Source organism: Xenopus laevis, chromosome 7L (assembly GCF_017654675.1).
Source record: "Xenopus laevis strain J_2021 chromosome 7L, Xenopus_laevis_v10.1, whole genome shotgun sequence".
NCBI classification, from domain to species: domain Eukaryota; kingdom Metazoa; phylum Chordata; class Amphibia; order Anura; family Pipidae; genus Xenopus; species Xenopus laevis.
Window position 1 is genome coordinate 106,321,738 of NC_054383.1, and position 25,445 is coordinate 106,347,182.

A 25,445-nucleotide genomic window follows, 5' to 3' on the forward strand; every position below is an offset into this window, starting at 1 on the left:
TCGCAGGGGATTCAAGTGTATTTTCGAAGTTCAAAAAGTTCGAATTTCGAAGTAAATTTTTGGGTACTTTGACCTTTGAATAGGCTACTACGACTTTGACTTTGACTTTGTTTTGAAGTAAAATCGCTTAGTTTTCGACAATTCGATAATTGAAGTACTGTCTCTTTAAAAAAAACTTCGACTTCAATAGCTCACCTAATTAAACCTGCCGAAGTGCTATGTAAGCCTATGGGGACCTTCTAATGCATTTTTCTAAGTTTTTTGTAGTCAAAGTAAAATCGTTCAATCGATCGCTGAAATCGTTAGAATCGTTTGATCGATTTAATCGTTGGATCGAACGATTTTACTTTGACCGCAAAACAGTCAAATTCGGTAAAAAAAAACTTCGACTTCGATATTCGAAGTATAGCCATTCGATGGTCGAATTTCGAAGTATATTTCACTTCGAAATCGACCTTTGATAAATCTGCCCCTTGCTGTTTCTTTCCTCTCTAATTCCATATATAAATTCCCTCATACAGACTCCAAAGTTTATAAAGCAATGTTCCAACCGCTGTAAACCTCAATGTGTGCCTGTTGGTTACATGACCACTTAGATTTGAATCTACAACTGCGGTGGTTTGAGAGCGGGTTAGTGAATCAGACTTTGTGAATGTGCCTGTGTTGTTATAGTACATTTACTGTGTATTATGTTATATTGTGCGTAAATTGGTATTCTATACACAAATATATCTTTGGTTCCAGCTACTTTCTTCCATATTTTCTCTGCATTGTGTAGTAAGCTGTGCTTTGCACTTTATTGCTGTATATCCAATCACTGTTCCACACTAGATTAAGCACATGTTTTGCAAATATCAATCTGTTTTTGCATTGCATTGTTCAACCATACAGATCTCACAATGAATATGATAAATACAAGATACTCAATAAGGAACTCATTAACTTGACCTGCTTGTATTTTTCACTGCTTGCTAATCTTCTCAAATGAACAGTTTTAATCTATGCAAATATTACAGCTATATGACTAACAGAGGAAAGGGTGGCAATATGTTCCAGAGCATTAGCTGCCTGATGTCCTCCGTACAAATCATAATGAAGAAAAAGGTGGAGATAATAGACACCAGCAAGAAATGAGCATAAAGGAGAGTTTATTGGAATGTTGTCAGAAACATGGCTCTAACTGCTTGGCTATATAAATCACTCCCCTCTCTCTCTGCTTCACCTTCTGTATAAACATCAACTCTCCCTGAGCCCTTCCTTCTAAACAAATCACTCACTTCTCACTCTGCCTTACCCTCTGTATAAACACATTGCTCTCACTCTGCTCAACACCAAACTTTTTTCTCCGTAAATTACCCAACTCTCACTCTGCTCTACCTGCTGTGCCTTCCACATAAACCACCCATTTCTCACTATCTGTATAAACCACCCAACTCTCACTCTGATCTGCCTTCTTTATAAATCATCCATCTCAGTTCTGCCTTCCATATAAACCACCTATTTTTCACTCTATCCTGCCACCTTTATAAATCACCCAGTTCTCACTTTGCTCTGCCTGCCCATCCAGCTCTCTCTCTGTCTCTGTCTCTGTCTCTCTCTCTGTCTCTGTCTCTCTCCCTCCCTTCTGTATACACCACCAAACTGTCACTCTGCTCTGCCTTCTGTATAAATCACCCAGTTCTCACTTTGCTCTGCCTGCCAATCCAGCTCTCTCTCTGTCTCTGTCTCTGTCTCTCTCCCTCCCTTCTGTATACACCACCAAACTGTCACTCTGCTCTGTCTTCTGTATAAATCACCCAGTTCTCACTTTGCTCTGCCTGCCCATCCAGCTCTGTCTCTGTCTCTCTCTCTCTCTCTGTCTCTGTCTCTGTCTCTCTCTCTCCCTCCCTTCTGCATACACCACCAAACTGTCACTCTGCTCTGTCTTCTGTATAAATCACCCAGTTCTCATTTTGCTCTGCCTGCCCATCCAGCTCTCTCTCTGTCTCTGTCTCTCTCTCTGTCTCTGTCTCTGTCTCTCTCCCTCCCTTCTGTATACACCACCAAACTGTCACTCTGCTCTGTCTTCTGTAGTATAAATCACCCAGTTCTCACTTTGCTCTGCCTGCCCATCCAGCTCTCTCTCTCTCTCTCTCTCTCTCTCTCTCTCTCTTTCTCTCTCTCTCTCTCTCTCTCTCTCTCTCTCTCTCTCTCTCTCTCTCTCTCTCTCCCTCCCTTCTGTATACACCACCAAACTGTCACTCTACTCTGTCTTTTGTATAAATCCACAGTTCTCACTCTTCTTTCCCTGTTGTATAAACCACTCAACTCTCACTCTGCTTTACTTTCAATACAAATGCAAATCAGCACAGACAGAATCTATTGGCTGCTTAATAGTGATGAGTGAATTTGCCCCGTTTCGCATTGCCGAAAAATTAGCGAAAGACTTTAAAGTCTAAGGACTTTTTTGTTCCTGCAGTTTTTGTAGCAAAATCTATTAGAGTCTAGGGGTGACTTTTTTAGTAAAAGTCAAAATAAAGTGCCACACTCACACTAATCCGCTATTTGAAGCGTCGGGTGCATGCTGTAATCCTCTCTGCAGAGGTTGAATCCACACGATAATAATTGCTGCAGCAGCACTCCGATCCTTGATTTAATCTTTTATTTGTGCAAAAACACGGCAAAGTTTCGGGCTGTACCTGCAAAAGGGCTGGTAAAGCCTGAAACGTTGCTGTGTTTTTGCACAAATAAAAGTTTAAATCAAGGATCGGAGTGCTGCTGCAGCAATTATTTTGGGTGACTTTTTTTTGTCACTCCAATTGCATTAAAATCAATGGGCTTTTTTTTTTTCCTCGTATATTCTCACTCCAAATGTATCAATAGGTGTTTTTTCCTCAAGTTTTGTCTCAGACAAAGGGCAGACGCACACAGGCAGATTCGTAAGGCAACGTCGGGCGACTCCAGAAAACGAAGCGCTCTGAGTGTCATCCCACCCGTGATTTTCATTCTAGCCGGCGGGAAGGCAGATTCAGGGAGATTAGTTTCTCCGAAGAAGACATTTGTCACCGGGCGACTAATCTCCCCGAATCCCCGAGTGTGTCTCTGGCGTTAAAGTCAATGGGCATTTTTTTCTCAGTGATATATTTTTTCAGTGCAAATTTTTGTCTCAGTTTCACAAAAAAATCTGCCGGTGGCAAAATGCGGAATTTCCCTACAAATCCATGTTTGAGAGAGAATTCCGTAGAGTGTTGGGGACTTCCGGGTATACTGAAATCCAAGTAAAGGGCAAGTGTCTATGTCATCTATGCAAAATTAGTGCACAAGTCCAATCTGGCATTTTATGGGTGGAAAAAGCAAGTGGCAGTGGCAAAGGGTTGTTCAGTAGAAGTATAAGGTTGGTGATCCCAAGGATATGTAGGACTATTGTAGAAAAATGGTTAATAAATGGTAATGAGATGGGAATTCTAAGGAATGTAGAGGTGGACTTGCAGTGCAGGGAGATCATAGTTAGCTGTTTCTTGGGATTGATGTGTTATGAAAAATAAGTAGCCACATAGTTTTTTATGTGCAAATGTACTAGTGGCTTCATGTAGCCATGGTGGGTACAAATGAGAAACATGACTTTTTGTTTGTATAGTGCTTTCTCTATTTAGCACAAATAGCCTTTGCTTTCATTAGAGGTTGTACTACTTATTTAAACGCCCTGTATGTACATAAGATATAACTCTACAAGTTGTATATATGACACATGAGGAAGTAAATAAACTGAAGAAAAAAAGATATTTCTGTGATTACTGCTTGGGTAGTTTGTGCTACTCTTTGTAGTGGACATTTTATTTCATTTTCCTATGTGTACACAACTTCTATTGCACCTGTTAATGCATTTTGGATTTCCAACGTGGCTGATTCTGAATTGTAAAACTTCCTTTCATTGTTTTTTATTTGATGCTATGTAATTATTCACCTGTACCAAGAAGATCTATTTAAATCATTGCTCACTGCATTGCTGTAAATAATACCCATGCCCTGCAGGTCAGGAAATTCCACTTATTTCTCTAGTTTGAGTTATACATTTAAAAAAAAAAAAAGACTTGCGTTTTAACAGCGCATGTAAAACAAATTTGTCAGGGCATTTATTTTATGACTTTAATCGTATTACTCAGTCATAGCTGTTCCTAAACTTCAAGACAAAAAGAATCTCACGCTGTCACGACAGCAATAAATACGGCACAACCCAGACAGTAATTAATTTTTCATCGTATCAACTGAAGGGATTTTCTGGGCTGTTTTCTGCCTATAAACAAAAAGTGCACGGTCAGGAAAAGGAAGGGTGGGTAAGATGTGATGGATTTTGGCAGTTAGAGGTAATAAAACAGATGGGCGATAGCTTATATGTGTGCAGCTAGGAGCTTATTTACAGACGGTCTATATATTAAAGCCACCTTGATTCAGAAACATCTTTTTTGCAAAGTGAAATATATCGGCTTCACTTGGAGCTCCACATGACATATCTGTGGATGTCTAATAAAGCCAACTGGCCTATCCACTCTGCCCAAGTTATTATATCTAATTTATTCTTAGGAGATTCCTACGTTCATTTCAAACAGGGTTATTTATCAGCCCTGCTGGCAGATTATCTCAGAGATCTGCCACCCTCATAATAATCCTAATAAAGAATGGGAAATTCACAGGAGCCTTGGGGTACCCACTTTTTTTCCATTCATTTCCAATGGTCCCTGGCTGGTTATTTAGCTGCGTGCTCTATGTCTGTGGGGTTAATCTACTATCTTCTTCTGGTTCATAAATGATTTGCTGTGTGCCGCTACATTGCTTAGTGTGTGTAATCACCTTTGCAGAGTTACAGTATGGAGCTCCGTTTGTCAGATGGAGATGCATCCTCAGTGGGCGGTTGGTTGGGAGAAATTGGTTCTTCATTGCTGATAAGAATACAGATTGAATGGCCAGAAGCACCAACAAATGGAAGATCTTTGCATTTACTTTGCATTTAAATATGATGTATGTTACAACGCGCATTAAAGAGATAAAAAAGCAGAACTAGCTAGCTATGCCACATTTGCAACATCTGCATTCACTTCAGAAGCTCAAAAATAGTTCATAAAATAAACATAAAATTACCCGTGTAATGTAGCCATTTAATGTAGTTGGGGCAAAATATCAGGGTCTTGCAGAGTTGTAGATCCTACCATTTTTAGATAACAGAAAAGCCTCAGAAATAATAATCATGAAGAAAGTGCTCCCCTAAGTAAGCCAGTTTGGGGGAAAAGAAGCTTAGATCGTATTTCTGTTTGCTAGCTCTGAGGATTGCTTCTCTTATCAGAAGCATAATGCACAGGGTCCCATTGTCTCTCTATCATCATGGGCTGTGGAGGGGCAGAATATCATCTTCAAGCTCAGTATAGTGCCTTTAGGGGCTATTGCGGCAGGTACCACGTCCAAACAGTATTTCAATACTAGTATGGGATTCGTTATCCGGAAACCCATTATCCAGAATACTCAGAATTATGGAAGCTGTCTCCCATAGACTCCATTTTATCCAAATTTTAAAAAAAATATTTCCTGTAATATTTTTCTGTGTAATAATAATACAGTGCCTTATATTTGATCCCAACTAAGATATAATTAATTCTTATCATCGTGTTCATGGCTCAGATACTGCTGATCAGGGTTGGACTGGGGGGGGGGGCCTGGGCTCGATGACTCGAAAAAGATAATCTCTCAATACCATAAACAGACAGATTTAAAAGAAAAGGGCAGCACCAAGCAAAAGGCCAGTCAAGGGTAATCAGGGAGCTTTATCCCCCACAGAACTCTTGTTCTCCATTTCTCCTGGTAGTCTACCTTAGCTCATTGGCAGCTGTTATTATTCATCCAGTAGCAAAAGGTGCAGATATCTGGACATGTATAACCCCAAAATATTTCCGTGGCACAAAGCACTTTTATCAGGATGTGGCTACGGATGTCGGATGTCCCTCCAATAACTCACATCCCTTTTGTTTGGCCTGAATATCACTTCAGTCTTTGTCATAATACATACAGTTTCTTCAACCAAAATCACATTTTAACACATTAAATCCCACAAAGTGTTGAACAGGCATGCAGTCGTGGAGCCAAAACTTGATGAATGGTCATTCTGTATAGGTCATTATTTAAAGGGATAGTAGAAAATGATTTCCATCTTTTGTAACTATACTGATTTCTGATTTTACACCAGGATTATATTTTGAAAGAATTAAAGGAAATGTACACCCAGAAACCAAAATTGAAATCCTAAGCAGAATCCTGATATAAATGGTGCAGATATCATTCATCAATAAAGACTCCAATTTCTAGTGTCCTTCTCCTATGTGGTTGCTGTGTACCTGGGCATTATGCTTCCCTTGAGCTGAAGACTCCTTCTATGGTTTGTTAACCTATTCATTAAGAATCACCACCATCATTAGTGCTTTGCTATGAAGATGAGCAGCCGTAGCTACCTTGTGCTCCTGGTGCAAATCCCTGCATTAGCTGACCGTCATTCCAAATCAGCCTCCCACTGAGCAGGATGAAAGAGATTGCAGACCCCCTCACTGTAACCAGCTTAACACTCTACAGCATCTGAGAAAAGAGATATACATTTTCAATTTACCAGACAGCTGCTCCCAGTCAGAGACAATGCAAGGCTTCATCTTTTTGTGAAGCAATTCTATCAGCTTGTTTATAGAAAATAATTGTGGCGTATATTCCTCTTGAAGCACAACTAATGCAGAGAGCGGGCGCACTTATCCAGTCTGGTTTTTGTACCCAATTACTTTGCATTCACCCTGTTTTTGACCCCCTTCCCAACAGTCGTATCTAGCTGACTTTCCTCCTTGCAAATGCTTTCGATCCATCATCCATGGATACGTGCATTTAAATGGAAGAGAATCATTTTCCTCCAGTGGAACTCAACAGTAAAACTGGCAGTCCTATTCTAATATTTGCTATCAGTATGCTTCTTAAGGCAGGTGTAATCTTATTTAATATCTCAAATTTCAGATACAATGGAAACATTGCCAGCCCATTTACACTCTCGTTGGCCTGATTCATGTGATTGCTACAAGTGATTGAACAAACGTTCGACCTTGTATGCCGACATTGCTCCGATTAAGAGGCGTTTGTGCCAGTGACTTATTAGGTGCTCATCAGACCTTCTAGTTGAGCTCCTGACAAAGCTAATCTCCGTAGCAAAAGAAAGGATTTTGTGGCGGAGTATAATAATTTTTTTGGAAAACTAGTGGATAACTACGTTTTAAAAGTTTATCAGCCAACTGTTAAATGATAGTTCACATAATATAGATCATGATCTTGTATAGATCATTGTATAAAGCTCACAGTGGAAAAAGGCTTCTTTTTATCCTTGCTAATAATTTATTGAAATAGTACTGTATATAGGGCACTATTTGTAGGCAGGTTGCTGCCAAAATTTCAATTTGTAGGGGTCTTGTTACCCCAGCCCACATTACACTTGCCATTAGCACAGTTCTTTCCGGTTGGTCACTTTTATCTCCTTCTTTGACTTTGTCTTTACTTGCCTTTACTCACTAACATAGCGTAACATGGCAGCTGAGGCACCTAAGGCATCAGTACCTGACACTGAGGGGGCACAAAAAAAAGAAAAATTCTGCCAGCTCCTACCAAAAAGCCCTACAAATGGATTAAAGACAAGGACACTATTTCAGTTAGTAAAAGGCAAAAAACAGTCACTGACTACTCAGGGGAGGAATCCCCTCCACCTACACAAGCCCCAAACTGGCTTGTAGCATTACAGTCCACTGTTATAAGTACGACAGCCTCAATTGAAAAACTAGAAACAAAGGTGTTTCCCAGTTCACAAGATAGTCATGAAAGAAAGGAAAACACCCGATAAATGGCTGTCCAAAAAGACAAACAATTTGACATATTATATCCTAGTGAACAATTAAACAAATGGGACACCATCTCGTAGCGCTCCTCACATAGCGTTCCACTGGAAGATGGCCCATTTTTTTTTTAAAGATCCTATGGATTGGAAAGAGATGACCAAGAATTTGACATGCACGCCCAACTGTCCTAAGGTACTCCTTGCAGTGCATTTTCTGGATATACTCCAACTCATAGCGAGGCCATCCACCTTATCGGTGGTGGCAAGGAGTTCACTATGGATGAAAACTTGGAACGCAGACCCCGCATTCAAAAAGAACTTAGTGGCCCTTCCTTTCACAGGAAACTCCCTGTAAGGCTTTTCAAGGTCACAGCAATAGTGATAGCCCCGTACTGGCCCAGATGGATATAGTTTTCCAACCTACAAGACTTGTCCATAGCACCACCTTGGAAACTTCCACTGTGCAAGGATCTCCTCATCCAAGGCCACTGCAGACACCCCAACCTAAAAAGACTTTCGCTCACAGTGTGGCTGTTGAAGGCAACTGGAGTGGCAAAGGATTCTGGGACCGGGTAACTGAAACCCTCTTACGAGTTCGTAAACCAACTACGGCCAAATGTTATCATGGCATTTGGCACACATTCCACACCTGGTGTCACAAAAAATCCCCTGCCCAATCTCAACACTGCTCTGAATTCCTACAAGATGGTCTAGAATAGGGTCTAGGGGTCAATTCACTCAATACAGCTGTCTGCACCAGCAAGACGTCCAAACTTTTTTATAGGCTTTGGCCCGTATTAAACCAGTGTTCCAACACCATGTCCCGCCGTCTGACCTAAGTCTTGTTTTACGGACGCTTCAACACCCACCGTTTGAACCACTTGCTACAATCTACATCAAGCTACTAACTTGGAAGGTGGCATTCCTCGTGGCAATATCATCAAGCAGGAGGGTATCTAAAATTGGCACCTTGGGATGCAAACCCACTTTCTGTGTTTTCCATAAGGATAAGGTAGTGCTTCGTACATTACCTTCCTTTTTACCAAAGGTTGCTTCCCCATTCCACCTTAACAAGGAAATAGTTCTATGTTCTGTCCCACACCTACCACCTCCAAAGAGAGGCTACTCATAATCTAGACTTTGTTCGGGCCATCAAATTCTACATCCATAGAACAAACAACTTCTGAAAGTCAGACTGTCTCTTCATCCTCTACGGAGCAAACCAGAAGGGAACTAAAGTGTCAAAATTCTCCGTCGCCAGATGGATCAAGCTATTAATCACCACAATGTTTCAACTACACAAACTCCCAATTCCCTTTTGAATCACAGGGAACTCCACACGGGCTCTCCACTCCTCATGAGACCTTGCAAACGACACTTCCGCAGAACATCTGTGCAAAGCGGCAACGTGGTCTTCATTACATACTTTCTCCAAATTTTACAAGTTTAATGTGCTCTAATTTTAATTAATGTAATATTTTTTGGAGTGAAATCTACCTTAAAACTTTTATCTACAGTTTCCAGTCATATGAAAAACAGGGTTCTGTAATTACCCTCATGGTGGATTGGACTCCGCTCGAGCCAAATTCTGCAATGACCAATGAAGTGGTGAATAGACGGGAGCCTTAACCACCACAGGTCATATGAAGTGCCACAGTGAGGCACGAAACGCGTCAGGTGACTAGACACATCGTGGTTTAGTTAAAGGACTCAAGGAAGATACCTGTTCATGTTTTTAATGTTACTTGGCAATAAAGATTTTTTTCATTGAATTTCACCCGAGGTTGTTAAGGCTCCCGTCTATTCACTTCTTGATTGGACATTGCAGACCATCAACTTGCATTTGTTAGAGGTATTCCTGATTGGACAATTGATCTGATAACCTTACATTTATTGCACTGCCATGCCATTTTCCCATACAAGGTCTCATTTGAGGTTCAGGTGCATGTTCTTCTCTGTGGCCCCAGAATTCAACATTTTTTAATCCCGTGTAGCTAATTCAGTGCACCATGTCTGAGATATATATTCACACTGCCAAACAGACTTTACACGACAGGCAAAGAAAGGTGCTGCACAGAGATTTAAATAGCTGTCAAGTAAATATGTCCCTGTGCGGCTCCTTCATTTAATGTCGGTATGCAAGTGCTCTGAATAACTTAGGCAAAAATTTAGCTGCAGGGAAGTGAAAACCTCTGTGACTGTGTAAGAATGCTAGGTCCTGGGGTTTTCCAGATAATAGATCTTTTCATAATTTGGATCTCCATACTTTAAGTTTACGAAGTAATCATTTAAATATTCATTTAACCCAACAGGATTGTTCAGTATCCAATAAAGATTAATCATATTTTAGTTGGTAAAGTACAAGGTACTGTTTTAGTATTACTGGGAAAATGAAAATAATTTTTAAAAAACTGGATTGTTTTATTAACATGGAGTTTGTGGGAGATGGCCTTTCCGTAACTCTGAGCTTTCTGGATAATGGATCCCATACCTGTACATATCAGTGTTGGGCCTGGATTATAATGAAGAGGTTTTCCTTGTAGGTGGATTAAAAAAAAAAAAAACAGGAGGTGTGAAAAGGATTGGTAGTCCAAGATCAAGGTCCGAATAAAACGTTGGGCATATTGATAGAGTTTTAACATTCCAATATTCTATTCATTTTGCCTTGACCAAGCTTCTTATGCAGAAGGACATTTGCCTCCTCTATAGAATATTGATTGGAAAGTAGCGATGCACCGAATCCAGGCTCGGCCAGGATTTGAGCTTTTTCAGCAGTATTTGGATTCGGCCAAATCCTTCTGCCCGGTCAAACCGAATCTGGATCCTAATTTACATGTTTTCCACTTCCTATCCCTAATTTGCATATGAATATTAGGATTCTGATTTGGTTCAGTATTCGGCCGAATCATTCGCAAAGGATTCGGGGGTTTGCCTGAATCCAAAATTCGGTGCATCCCTATTGGAAAGGCTGAGGATTGTACTTGACCATGCATCAGGCCCTCTCTGGCTTTGCATGGCACCTCCATGAGACCCAACTGGCTGAGATTTGGCCATCCTAATAGTGCCAAACTGGCCAAAGATCCTCTTATTTGGTTCCATTGTGTATATCCAATCTCTGTCCCCACATCTAGAATACTAGCCATACAGGATCCGAGGAAATAGAAGCAAATCATTTTGTTTTGTGCCAAATTTAGTTATGTCAAATAAAAGCAGTGTTATTACTATATGACTTTTGTGGTCAAATGTTTCCAAAATTAGTCATTATCCCAACAGCAACATATCCCAACACTGTTGTCCACAAGTCCTTTCAGAACCTGTCAATAGAATATTCATGGATGGAATTTTTGGAAACAGAAAGGGGCAGCCGCTTCGCACACTTTGCACCACTTTGCCAGGCAAAAATTAGTTACCACTTCACTAATTTGGTCAATTTGAATAGGGCAGGTACATTAAAGTCATATGGACGTCTTTATTAGAGATGTTGGTGCAAATGCTTGAAGTTTATTATAAATGTCCAAGGAAAGACAAAAGAGTTAATATAATGCCCTAGACATGAGCCCACCCTAAAATGAATGTTTCATGCCCCTCAAATGTCTGGGGAAAAATGTTAACCCAAAAAAAGTTTAATAGATAGGACTTTTGCAGGCAATCCCGCTTAAAAAAAGAAGTCGCCAGTCTTTTTACAACTTTAATGCATTTCCGGCAGACAGGATATGATGTAAGTGACATAAGATTGAGGAAGACCTAGCTTCATTTTATCAGTTTGCCTGGTCTGAGGTGGCAAAGTCAACTCTGGCGAAAGGTGCACTTTACTGAATTTGCGGAGTAAGACCATTCTCAAGAGCGAAAAGTCGCCTGGCGATAGAGTTCGAATGAACGCTAGTGATGGTCCCGTTCGATAGTGGATTGTCGCCTACAGCTGTTAGTAAATTGGCGATGTCCCTGCGAATGAGATTTCTGGCAAATCACGATAGCATTATTCACTTTAGCCTTTAGTAAATCTGCCCCAAAGTGGAATAAAGATTGTGCATTTGTATATCATAAAACTTCTTACTTTGAAAGCAATTAGTTTGTGCCAATAAATAATCAAATACATTATATCACATTCAAGTCTTAAAGTGTTAGAACATTTAATAAAATCTCCAATATATATTTCATACCTTTGCATTACAAAACATTTTTTTTGTTATTTCCTTTCATATTTTTAAAAATTTGTATTCTACTTTTTATTGTATCTGTATTTTATTATATACCCTTACAAATTGTTGCACAGCCCTTACTTATAATATGCAAACCTGACATTCAGACCGGTGACCAATCATTTAAGTGACAAGTACTTTCTACATCATTCCTGAATTAGAAGAGAACTGTTGCCCTTGTCATCAGAAGGGCCATTTTTCCAACGACTGATCTGTCAGTAGCTTCCCATTTGTACTATACTAACTAGTATATTCCTGCAGTTTGCTCTTGAATTCACACCTTTTACAAGCACAGGCCGAATATCTTAAAACTATTATTCATAAAAGAAAGATACAATGTTGAATGTGTGCAGGAGAAATCTGGTTATAATTATTATTTTCATATTTTCTTTTTAAATTTTCTCTGCCAAATTTTATTGAGGCTCAGCTTTGTATACCCGATGATAGGTCTTTAGCCCATTTTGGAGTTGCATTTCCATGTGCCATGTCTTTAAATATATTTGATACATAAACCTGTACATGAAGATGAAGCTGCACAATGTTAGGGGATTTGCTGATATGTCATGAAGATTGAATATAAAAGACATATCCCATGGTTTTGGTCTGTTCCAGTAAATATGGCCCATAACATCACGGCATATTTAGGTCTTCCCGAATCCTTCAGCTTGAATGGGAGTGTTGAGAATATTAAGAATATTTACTATATATAGTTGATGCTCACTGTGTAGCACCTGTGAGTATCTATAGAGATGAGAAACTTTAATGGCAGACAATTAGTGGGGCATAGTTTTTATCAGGCTAATTGTATTGATTTCCAAATCTGAGTTCTGCTGTTTTTGAGAGAGACGTTTAATGCCTAATACACTCTTATTTGCTGGTCCATTCCCACCAGGAATCTATTTTTATACTGAAAGCCTCCTTGTGATTTGAAAACTCCAAATATAATTACTAGAATTAAAGAATAATTAGGACAGAACTTGACAACCTGTTGGAACACAGAGCAGCATGGGTTTTTCGCAGGCCTAATAAATACAACAGGAATTGGGATTTTAGCAGAAAGAGTACAAATGCTCAGCAATGACTGCTTAGTGTTATCTCGGTCTCTTAATTTCTTTGGTTGGTCTATATTAAACTATGGGGCTGATGAGGGGCATCCTAATATAAATAAATGGAATTGCCTGATTTGATGAATAGAAAGGGTTTGAGGAAGCGCATAAAAATAACTGTATTCTGTGATGAACAGGTCTGAGGTTGATGTTACTCTGATCTATTTAAATGAAGTGCACTTAGCATCAATTCAGACTGTCACCCAAGAGAGCAGACTCTGTGCAAGTGATTTTATTATCTATGGGGAGCCATCTAAATTACCCTTTTCAAGTTTTAATGTGCGACATTTAATTAGCAATAAAGGCAGAATCATCACGGGCAACAGCCGATACAGCAGCAATGAAACTAGATGTACAGTCTTCTTTCCCAAGAAGTTCTGCTGTGCTGCTTTTCTCCTGAATATTCAGTGACAGGGATGTAACAGTAGGGGGGCAGACCTCGTGACTGTGGGGGGCCCTGGATGAGGGGACCATTAGGGGCCTGGAAAGAGCAATTATAACAACAGTGGCAACATTGGTGGTTCTGAACCTTGTGCAGTGCATTTGCTGCAAGTTTACAAGTGTGGAGCAGGTGAGGGATTGCAACAGAAGGGGAACTTGATCATTTTTTGAAGGGGATGGCCATGGACTTCAGGTTCATCCACTAATCCACCACATCACAAAGACTCAGCAACATGCCACAGTTTGGCCTGCCAGTCTTTGAAGAGATGCCAATTCTCCTCTCTACAATATGTTGCCCTCCTTAAGATAATGTTCTTATACAAAGAAACCTACAGTACCACTTACAATGGAAATAGACCTTTTTCTGGCACAATCTTCATCACTGCAAAAGACCAACAGTTTTTTTCTATTACTTGGTCTACCCTTGATCTTATGCTCTTCCTTATCCTTTGTACAGCCAATTAGCTTTCATGGGAAGTTTTTCAATTTACTTTTAGTACTACAACTTGCCTGGGCAAACAGATTTTTGGGGTGGGTTGCAAGATATTTTGCTACTGAGTGATTTGCATGCTCTATAATTCCTACCAACTCCAGAACCTTTTCCCTGGTTCTGACTTGACTTCTTAGATTTTGGCTGTCACTGGTTTTCTTCTTGGCTCTGTTCATTGTTCTGTCTCGTTATACTCTTGGTTTTATAGATCCCAGTAGGCTTGTTTGACTTCTCCTAGTTCTTGCCATACTTCATCCATGTGCCTTATTTTGGCTGCCACTCCAATCAGTTACTGTATGGTGCTAATGCATATCCCTCTGTACTGTCTGTAGCCTATGTCTCCCTCAATAGTACAATGGCCTTTTCTTTAATCTTAGGGGAATCTCAGTTAACCTTTTAATTTTTCTATTTTTTTTTTTAGTTTATAAAATGATTTCCTGTAATAGCAATCTACAAACTACTTCTTAGTTTTTTTACAGCCAGTCGAAAATTTGTCGAAAATCGACACCCGCGTAAATTTTGGACGTGCGTCAGAAAAGTCGCTTGCGTCAATTTTGACACTGGCGTTAAAGTGAATTGGTGTCCGAATAGTGTTGATGTGCGACGATTTTGACACAAGCGACTTTTTTTTAATTCACATGATCTGGTCAAAGATTTTGGGCTACTATAATAGACAACCTGGCCACCGAACTGGTCTGCCTACTAGGAGTGGTTGACATATTACCCACCAATGCGGCCAGAATTCGGCTGCAAACTCTCATGCTTTATGCTAAGAAGGTGATGGTCATGCATGGATGTGAGATACCTCCCTCCCATAACTTTCTGGAAGCAGCTAGTAGAGACAGCCCTCCCGCTTATCAAATTAACTTACAAAATAAGGGGTGCCAATTTGAACAAGTTTTGGGGGGGGACTTAGTTTGATCCAGACTACCTGGAACTGTAATTTCACGTGCCGGGCATATGTGACCTGCACCTCCTAGTTATAAAATCCCTCCATGTATACACGTACTGTATCTGCAACCAACAGCAACAAAACCCTGTTTTTGAACTGAACTAGCACCAGTCAACACTACTGTACCTAATAGTGACCATCTATTGTTCAATTTAATTCAATCTGTCTGTCTGTTTTGTTAAAATCAATAAAACTTACCTTTAAAAAAAGCACAATTTAAATTACCTTTAAAATGATCACAATTTGACATAAATTAGTGTGATTAATGTGAGGCTGAATTAAAAGGAAACATTTTTTAATGTATCTACTTCTTCATATTCTGCAGAATTGATATTCATAAAATGGTTCACAGATGAGAAGGGGTAGGGAAATCCCAGGGTTAATACCTTTACTGACTGCAGTATTATCATTGATTTGCTTCTAATATTTGCTGCAGTATCTGTACTAGAAACGGAAACTCTTACCTGAACACTTACTGACTGACTTGAGAAAAATTAAAAATATAGGATACCATTTTACAATTAATTGTGTCGAGTTTCTGTTTGGGTTTCTTATAGTTTCTTAAATTCTGAGATAATGAAGAAAATGTACCCTCCTGTTTTCAAAAGCGAGAATGGCTGCCTGGGGTAACGCAGATCAACTTTCATCTGTGGGATAATCAAACAGCACTTACAGAACAGACATACATTTAAGTTTTAATAGGGAGTCTCATTAGAAATGGGGTATAAAGTAGACTGAGCAGAAGCGTTGCCTAATGATTAAAGACATAAAGTGGCGAGTATACCTTAGAGATGCCCTATAAATGAGTTGTTATTAAAATTACACTGATCGTTTTCTAAATGCAGCAAGTTTGTATAGCACCCTCTGGTACTAACCTTGTCTCTAAAAGCTTTTTGCCCCAAATAAAGCCTTATTGCTGATTCCAGCTACTCAGTGTTTGCTCTGCAGCCAGCCCTGTCTTCTGGCAATGCTTGTGCCCCAACTGATGTCTGGTGCTTATTTGCTTTTCTTTATTGTTTTGTCAGTGCTTGGCACATGCAGAGCAAATGTAGAACAATAGTGAACATACACAACGTTTGTATTTAGAATAAAAATTTATACTAGGGATGCACCGAATCCAGGATTTGGAATTCGGCCTTTGTTCAGCAGGATTTGGCAGAATCCTCGTGACTGGCTGAACCAAATCCGAATCCTAATTTGCATACGATATACACACGTGCATATGCAAATTAGGAGCAGGAAGGTAAATCATGTAACTTTTCATCACAAAACAGGGAAGTGATAAATGTATTGCACTATTTCCCTTCCCATCGTTAATTTGCATATGCAAATTAGGATTCAGTTAGGTATTCGGCTGAATCCCAAATAGTGGATTCGGTGCATCCCAACTTTATACATAGTGATTACAAAACAGTAATCCTAGCAACTGCAAAAACCTAAACAGTGGAAGTTGGGTGACATAAAAATACCTTTTATAAGTATAGGATCTATTACAGTATATGGAATGCTTGGGACCTGGAGTTTTCTGGATAAGGGTTTTTTTTCTGTAATTTGGATCACCATACCTTTTTAATCTACTAAAAAAAAATGTCCACATTGAGTAAACCCAATCAGTTGTTTTGCAATCAATATGGACTTATTTACTTAAAGTACAAAGTACTGTTTTATTATTGCAGAAAAAAGGAAATCAATATTAAAAAAATAACATTATTTGCTTAAAGTGGACTCTATGGGGTATATTTAAAAAGAGTGAAGTTAGAGATCGCCACAGTCCGCTAGAGTGAAATTCCGCCACTCTCCATTCATTTCTATGGATTTTTTAAAAGAGTATTTATCAATGGGTGAAAGTGAAAGTTCATCCTTTGATAAATACGCCTTTCCAAATCCCACAGAAATGAATGGAGAGTGGCGGAATTTCACTTTAGAGGATTTCTAACTTCACTCTTTCATAAATATACCCCTATGGGAGATGACCATCCCGCAATTCTGAGCTTTCTGCAAATCAGGCTTCCAGATTAGGGATCCCATATCTGTGCAAACAATAGCAGCACATCGTACAACAGTACAAGTACATAGCAGGCTATGAAGTATCCCCAAAGTATCTGTAAGAGTATAAATCTCCCCCCCCCCAATACAGTAATCTGTCTACTGCAGGTGCAATAATGAAATCAAATCTCTAAATCAGGGGTCCCCAACCTTTTTAACTCGTGAGCCACATTAAAATGTAAAAAGACTTGGAGAGCAACACAAGCATAAAAAAGTCCATGGGGTGCCAAAAGAGGGCTTTGATTGGCTGTTTGGTAGCCTCTATATGGACTGGTAGCCTACAGGAGGCTCTGTTTGGCAGTACATCTGGTTTTTATGCAACTAAAACTTGCCTCCAAGCCTGGAATTCAAAAATAAGCATCTGCTTTGAGGCCACTTGGAGCAACATGCAAGGGGTGGGTGAGCAATATGTTGCACACGAGCTACTGGTTGGGGATCACTGGTCTAAATGGTAGCTGTGGATAAATCTGGCCCAGATCTGCTCAGTGTTAGCATATCAGACCCTTGCCCATACAACCCACCGTAAAACCTTTTAGTTGGGGCATGTAAGTCAGAATGGCCACGACGTTGGTGTTAGGTCTTTATAAAAGGTTAACTGAATGAGAACAATGTTATAAAGAACATTAGAGTGAAAACTCAAACTATTACATATATCAAAAAGGCAAAGTTTTGCAAATGTGTCGACAAGGTGTTCTGGGCAAATTAATTGGCCTCTATTGTTATATATGCCCAGAAAAAAAAGGTTTCTCGTGTCCTATTCTATTCTAATAAGGGTAATTCTTATATGTTATCTTGCAGTGGCAATGATAAACCACTTTCATGACTTTTTTTCTTTATGTCAAGTAATATCAGGTGTTAAGTACATGATGACTAATTTGGCCCATTGCATAAAGTGGCTGTGCCATATATACACACATGTCTGTCGGCAGTAACATTTGCTCCGCATCCCATTTGCTTTTCCCTTCTCCACCCAGCTTATCTAGTCTGTAGGATACTTTTCAAGTTGCCCTTGTTCATTTTGGGGTCATTCGGACTAGACTCAAATCCGAATCATATCTACAAATAGCTGAGTGGAAGAATGGTATGAAGCATGTATGATCCAACTGCCCAAATCTTATAGATATTATAGGATGTAATTCTTGTCTGGTCAGAATGGCTAAAAGTCCCAAGAGAACTAGGAAAGGTTTATTATTGTGCCCTGCTAAGACTTTTTAGACAGAGGAATTTTATGAGCCGTATATTGTTCATTATGATGGACATTACCCCCATATGGATGTAGAACATATACCAGTTTTGTATAACTGCATATTGCATTTATTATTTTGCTTTTGTGTATTTTCAGCTCAATACAGTTTTGCAGCACGACTAGTAAAATAAACCCTTCAGAAACATTCATTTGTACAGTTCACTCTTTAAGAGCTCTTTTTTTTTTTTTTAGAAAGTTGCTGTGTGCAGACGATGAAAAAATGGTCACCAGTGAATTCAGCAAAGCTTTACTTGTACCAATAGATCTTGAGTTTGTCTTTGAAACACATCAGCCAGTGGTTCCATAAAATTGTTATGTGTTCTTGTTCAAAGTGACACGACTAGAAATCTCCAAAGTAGAAGCACCACCTGCTAGGAATTAATTGTAGATTGGTAGCATTCTCCGACTCTCCCAGAGCTGCCGTTCTACTGTTCCCATTTTGCAGACATTTTTCTTCCGCTGGCTGTGGATTCGAGTTTAAGAGGAAAGTGAGCACTTTTAAGCTCTTCACTCTTGCATTTCATTCCATAAAAAATCCTGGAGACGTATCTCTTCTCAGATGAGTCTGTTGTTAATGCCTACCCAGGCTCCAATATTGATGGTGGATCTGATTTCCATGCACCAAACAATACTTTATCATTTGAAAACGATGCAGTCTCCATGATGTTTACTCCTAAATAACTCCCGTAATGCTTCTGCTGGGGAACTAGGAGGGAAAAAATAAATAGCTTGGGGTGTGTTCAGCCGTGTAACATTCATTTTCTACTCAAACTTTTTCATTCTCATTTTTGCTTGAGATTTCTCTAAAGGCTTCCACCTTGTTTGCTGCTTGATGACATTACTGGAAGTTCATTGCACCCAAAGGCTATGGCAAAAATGCTTCCAGCAAACTGTTTATATAACATTCTGCTTTGGTATTCACTCTATCTCAAGCTACTTTATGATTGATTGCTACAACGTTCTGGGCTTAAAAACAGGGCATTAATATTGTATTAACAGCCTAAGGGAAATATGCAAAAAGGATCAGGATCATATCTACGGTCTGATTCTAATATAATTTTTTACCCATCAAGGGGCCCATTTACTTAGTTCGAGTAAAGGTATAGAATAAAAAAAACCTTCGAATTTCGAATGTTTTTTTTGGCTACTTCGACCATCAAATTGGCTACTCCGACCTTCGACTACGACTTCGAATCGAACGATTCAAACTAAAAATTGTTCGAATATTCGACCATTCGATAATCTAAGTACTGTCTCTTTAAAAAAAACTTCGACCCCCTACCACCTAAAACCTACCGAGGTGCAATGATAGCCTATGGGGAAGGTCCACATAGGCTTTCTAACAATTTTTAGGTCGAAGAAAAATCGTTCGATCGTGCGATCAAACTGTTTGCGGTAAATCCTTCGACTTCGATATTCGAAGTCGAAGGATTTACATTAGGCAGTCAAATATCGGGGGTTAATTTACCCTCAATATTTGACCATATGTAAATCTGCCCCTAAATGAATCAGAACTATATGTGTTCTTTCCCTTTCCCAAATGGTGCTGTGCCATGTTCTAAATGAATAAGTGTTTGAACAGAGAATCCTTATATAGTACTCAGATAGCATTCATTGGTGTTCCTAGCTCCCCAACACAACTTGGGAACCCACCTGCCACCAGCTGAACACATAACACATGTGCATAACACAAATAAATATGTAAGGGCAGATTCACTAAAGGGCGAAGTGTCCGTCGCTAGCGACAATTCACCAGAAATTCCATCCGCAGAGACTTCGCCAATTTACTAACAGGCATTTCATATTCACCTATGTGCAAAAGTATTAAAGGAGAAGGAAACCTAGTCGGCGCAAAAACCCTCCCCCCTCCCGTCTGTTGCCCACCCTCCCTCCTCCCCCCTGGCCTACCCGTCCCGCTGGGCAAATGCCCCTAACTTGTTACTTACCCTTCTGCGCAGGTCCAGTCTACGGAGTTCACCGACGCCATCTTCTTCCAAGCGATCCATCCGCCAAAAGTCACGAAGTGAAATCGGAAAACTTCGTGACTTTTGGCGCATGTGCAGTAGATCCGTACCGACGAAATCCTCCTACTGCGCATGCGCCAAAACGCCGGTCAAAGCAGGAAGAAGATTGCGTGGAAGATGGTGCCTGTGAACTCCGTGGACTGGACCTGCAGAGAAGGGTAAGCAACAAGTTAGGGGCATTTGCCCAGTGGGACGGGTAGGCCAGGGGGGAGGAGGGAGGTTGGGCAACACAGGGGAGGGGGGGAGGGTTTTTGCGCCGACTAGGTTTCCTTCTCCTTTAAGGAAGTTTCGCTAGGCAGACATGAACGCTAGCGAAAATTCGCTATGAAATGTTCACACTGCCAAAGTAACGCTAGAGAAAATTCACCAGCAAACGGCTGCTGAGACACAACTTCGCTTTTTAGTGGTAATGAATTTGCCTGGTGAAGTAGCGTGAAGTGTGGCGAATCGGTCGCTGGCGAAAATTTGCCCTTTTAGTGAATTTTCCCCTTACAGTTCAGGTGGTGAATTAATCTAGGGATACTGAGCGAGATATTTGGGGTACACACCCAACTAATATGATATCATTATATGACAACAACTGCTCTGGGGCCAGGGTATACTGGGGGGTAGCGGTAAAGGTGAGACCAAACTAGCACAGAAAACCAGGAGGGCATAGGTAAAATGAATTAAGGGGTTGAAAAGAATTCTTTAAATATTCCTTTTTTAAAATGATTTCAGAGGTCCAGACTTTTGAGCAGGATTCTGGGAGTTGTAGTTGAATAACTACTAGCGGGCTGCAGTATGTCATATCCAGCTGCCTGCATATTCTTTATCACTGATGAAGAACATTTTCTTACTATTGTTAGAATTCATGAACAGGTAAGCTTAACAGGTAAGGTAAGCTTTGTTTTGCTCCAGCCAGAGCCTTAGAAGGATTTCTGTAGAATGGCATGTATTTCCATTTTGCTGTAAGTACACATAGAATGGCGTGATGCATCCCAGCCCTCAGCACCCTGCATTTCCAGACACACAGCACCTTTATCTCCCCGGCTCGCAGATGTGGGCTGTGAAGGAATGTGTGTGCAAAAATGAAGGAAATACTTCAGGCTAATCTGACAGATACTCTCGCAAAAGGCCAACCATTACACATTATCCCGCTCTTGGTATTTTCATAATATGACATAAATCTGTTACTGTCTACTTTCCAGCAGGCTAATTGGTTGCAAGGGCAATTAGGAGCAAAATGTTTTTCAATTCCTGTAATTGCCTTGGTGCTGAGTATTGGTGCAGGGGCCAGCCAGGGAAAAGCGTAAAGTGCGTTTAACCCCTTTAAATGCCAGCAGAACTGCTGTTTGGTTTAGTGCCAGTGTTATGGATGAAGTGTTCTCGTAATGAGCGATGGTCAAATATTAACTAAAGGGACTGCAAGTGGCATAGGGAAAGGGTTTGCTTAATTGCTAGACCCAGCTCTAGCCCCAATTTGCCATGCTTTTCAAACACAAGGTAGCTGGAACTGGAGATGGACCTTGATGTGTGTGTATATAATGTATATACTTATATTTAAATTTTAATTTACTTCTCTTACTTTGCGGTGCTAATTTATTGGTGCATAGTGCAAACAGCTGGTGCAAACTGACGCCTTTCTTCAATTGGCCTGACACTGAATTGTTTGCTGCCATGAACAACTTAAATCCATTATTTAAAGGGAATGTATGGGGGAAGATCATGGTGGTCCATATGCACATCTCATGTATACAAGTAGACATACTGTACAAAATCAAATAAACCAAAGTCCCAAACCTTTGAAAGTTTTGAAAGTTTGAACATATTTCTCTGTTTTTTTCCCAGTTATTAGAGTTTTGCTAATGAAGGTGAATTACCCTTTAAGCTGTGAGTCTTCTCCCAAGGGAGCGGTTATCTTATATTATTACAATTACTTATTTGCTTATCTCGAAATTGTTACAAAAGTATCTTATCTGAAGCTGTCGCTGTTCTGGGCTCTCTGCCAAAAGCCAATTAAGTTAGAAACTTTGTTTCTTTTTCTGGCTGTTCAGTGCAGATAAAAACAGGACTTTCCAGTACAAATGAGGGACTGAAGGTTGAGCTGTCAAAAGAGGGACTGTCCCTCTAAAAATGGGACAGTTGGGAAGTATGAATAAATACTAAATAAGTAACAAGCATAGTACTAAGTATGAATAAATATACTAAGATTAAAGGGCTTGTGTACAGTATTAAAGGTCAAGTGGATTTTTACTCAAAACAATTTCAGTCAAAATTCAAATTTTCTTGTTTAAAAATAAAACTTTTCACGTTTAAAAAAAAAAAAGAAAAAAACTAAATTTTTCGAGATTTAGTATACCCTGAAACAGTAAATAGCTTGAATCTGAAAATACTCCAACTAAAAACATTTTAAGATGTTCTGGTGTGTACGAGCATATGCATAAATACAGACATACATACATGTAACAGCGTCCTGTTAAATTCAGGTCTTTCCATGGTGGGCTGTAGGACTCTACAAGTGCCCCTGTCAGGTCCTGGGAGTTGTAGTTTACCAACAACAATTGAAAGGTTGTAGTTTGGGCAATAGTTATATAGAAGGTTAGTGCTGCCATCCTGCCCTACTATACCTATTATATCCCTACCTACAGATACTGCTGTATGGTCCCCACTATATGACAGACTAGATAATCATCCCTATCTCCTAAAGACACCTTGACAATTGACATAGGACCTTGGCGGGGTGCATTCCCACCTCTGTATGTGCTACTGTATATACAGTAAATAGTAATGGAGGAGGTGGCAATCCATTACATTAGCCATGCATGAAACAGAAATAGTTGGCCAGCTTGCAGGATTTTTTGGATAATTAAAAAGCTGGATAGTTTCAGAAACCTTTACGGAAATTAAATGTTGTCCCTTCCCAGATGTCTATGAAGACCTAGCTGGCCTGGTAGTTTGTATAATAAAGGTATTGTGTCTCATTGACTCCAAAAATCTGTTTCTTCATTTCACATAATCCACTTTCCCCTTCTGAGCAGCAGCATATGGAAAGACTTTGTCAGAGAAGTTATTTTAGTAATTTGCAAGCACTTGCCTGGCTCTTATTGGATGATATATTAATAACAGTTTAATGTAAATAATGGTCACATTGCATCTCTAAGTCTATTGAGCACTTAGTGCAGCCAGGTTCCCACATTACCATCTGTTTCACACCCGTGCCGAGCAGAAACTATACATTATCATTAAAGACATCTGTCGTCGGTCTGTGCTGTCCAACTCCGCTACTGAAGGAGCTAAATCCGGGAGAAAGACGTTCAGTGGGCAGCCTCTAGTGCACTGAGAAAAGGCAAATTTTCTAGCTCATCTGATTTAAATGGCTTTTATTTACCGCACTAGAAAATAAATGCTAGTAATATTTCACGAGCCAAAATGTAGGTTTAAAGAATCGGTCAGTGACTTTTGTTAAGGTGGCCATACACAGACAGATTTAAGATTACCAATTTGCCAGCATATCTACCCGTGTATGAGGCTCTCCGACAGGCCACCCCAATCCATACCTGATCAAATTCAGGAAGAATTTGATTGGGCAGGTTTGATTTTCCCATCCTATTGAGGACTGCATCGGCTATTTAATGCTGTCCTTGTCCTGTTGGCACATATTCCCGTCATTGTAATTTGATCAGATATCGGATTAACCCGATATGACCTATCTTTGATGGGCATATCAGGGAAAAGTGTATGTCCACCTGAAGATTCTTGCACATATTTGTCAGGGGTTTATGCCTGTAGTGGTCCGGTCTTTCTCAGCTCCCCAAAAACTGGCCTGGAAAGTTGAGAGATGCCAAATTTTAGGCACCCCAGGAATATAATCACTAACCTTAGACCCTGGGCTGGTGCTGCTCTTTGCTGAAAAGGGCAATGGCAGTGGGTACCTACAATTTTCCTAATTGTTCCTTGTATGTGCTGACCCTGGATCATTGCAAGGACAACTGGGATGTTAATCAGTGATGATGAATTGAATCTTCCATAGAAGGCATCCTGACCTAGTGTGTCTTACAGAAAAGAGGAGTGATCACCTGGTGTCCAATGTTAGGGAATTGTCACCTCCTTATTGAATATGATTTTTTGCCAACACGAAAACATACAGGTGCCCTTAGAGAGCAGAATATCAATGAGACTGGCAATGTTTGGCTCTCCTACGTGTCGGACAGTCATTGAGCTGTCTTCTATGGAGCCAGATGCTGCCGACCCACCTGGGCATGTATGACCAGCTTACTTGTATAGACGTAAAAGGAAACATAAGCCAGTGTATTTGTCATTATTTGCTCTTTACTTCATTTAGATGTTCAGATGCAGAGGAGCAACTCGTCTTTATCCCCCATTGAATTTTATGCATCTTTCTAAGTGAGAACCCAACCGTGCTCTATCTTATTAGTCAGGTTGTAATTTCCATCTGTGGTTTGTAATCTTATTCCCTGATGGCTTGTGTTAGAAAAGGAACAGGGTCAAATGAAGAGAGAGGCAGAGTTACTCTGAGGAACCGTGACCCTGGAGATGATTGGCTTAGGTAGTTAAATTCTTCAGATGCAAAAAACTACTTTCCTTAACCCTTCGTTTCACCCAGTGTAGAATCACCAGCAACAGGGTAAAAGTGCCTTTGAGCTGATGCCATAGATTTGCACACAGCAAAGAAGAAGAAAGATGGTAGGGTTCATGTATGTCCTCCAGTTCAGTTGCGGCCCCTGCACTTTCTCTGCAGTCATTTGTGTGATACACCATTTTCATTGTGCCGCTCAGTCCTTCCTGCCTTCCTTTCCAATTGTGCATTGTTGCTCCTATTGACACAGCAGAACCCTGGAGTTACTGCCACCTCCATACCAGGCTGTAGCTCTAGAGTTTACTCATTGCCCTTCGTCCATCACTGTAGTTCACTTATGCACCGACAGCATCGGATTGGGGGTCTGCGGCTCACCAAGTTGCCATGTCTGGGGCCCCCACACCCCCCCTGGCCCCCTGCCCAGGTGCAACCCCCCTCCGATTGCACTTTGCTCACCGCACTCGCAAACGTACATGTGCCCCA

At 40.2% G+C, this 25,445-nt stretch overlaps 1 protein-coding gene across 1 annotated transcript in view; it reads left to right on the top strand.

Moving 5' to 3' along the window:
- megf6.L (multiple EGF-like-domains 6 L homeolog) overlaps window positions 1-25,445 on the top strand; it is a 283,490-nt gene that overhangs the window by 91,008 nt on the left and 167,037 nt on the right. The gene's annotated exons all lie outside the window — the stretch shown is intronic.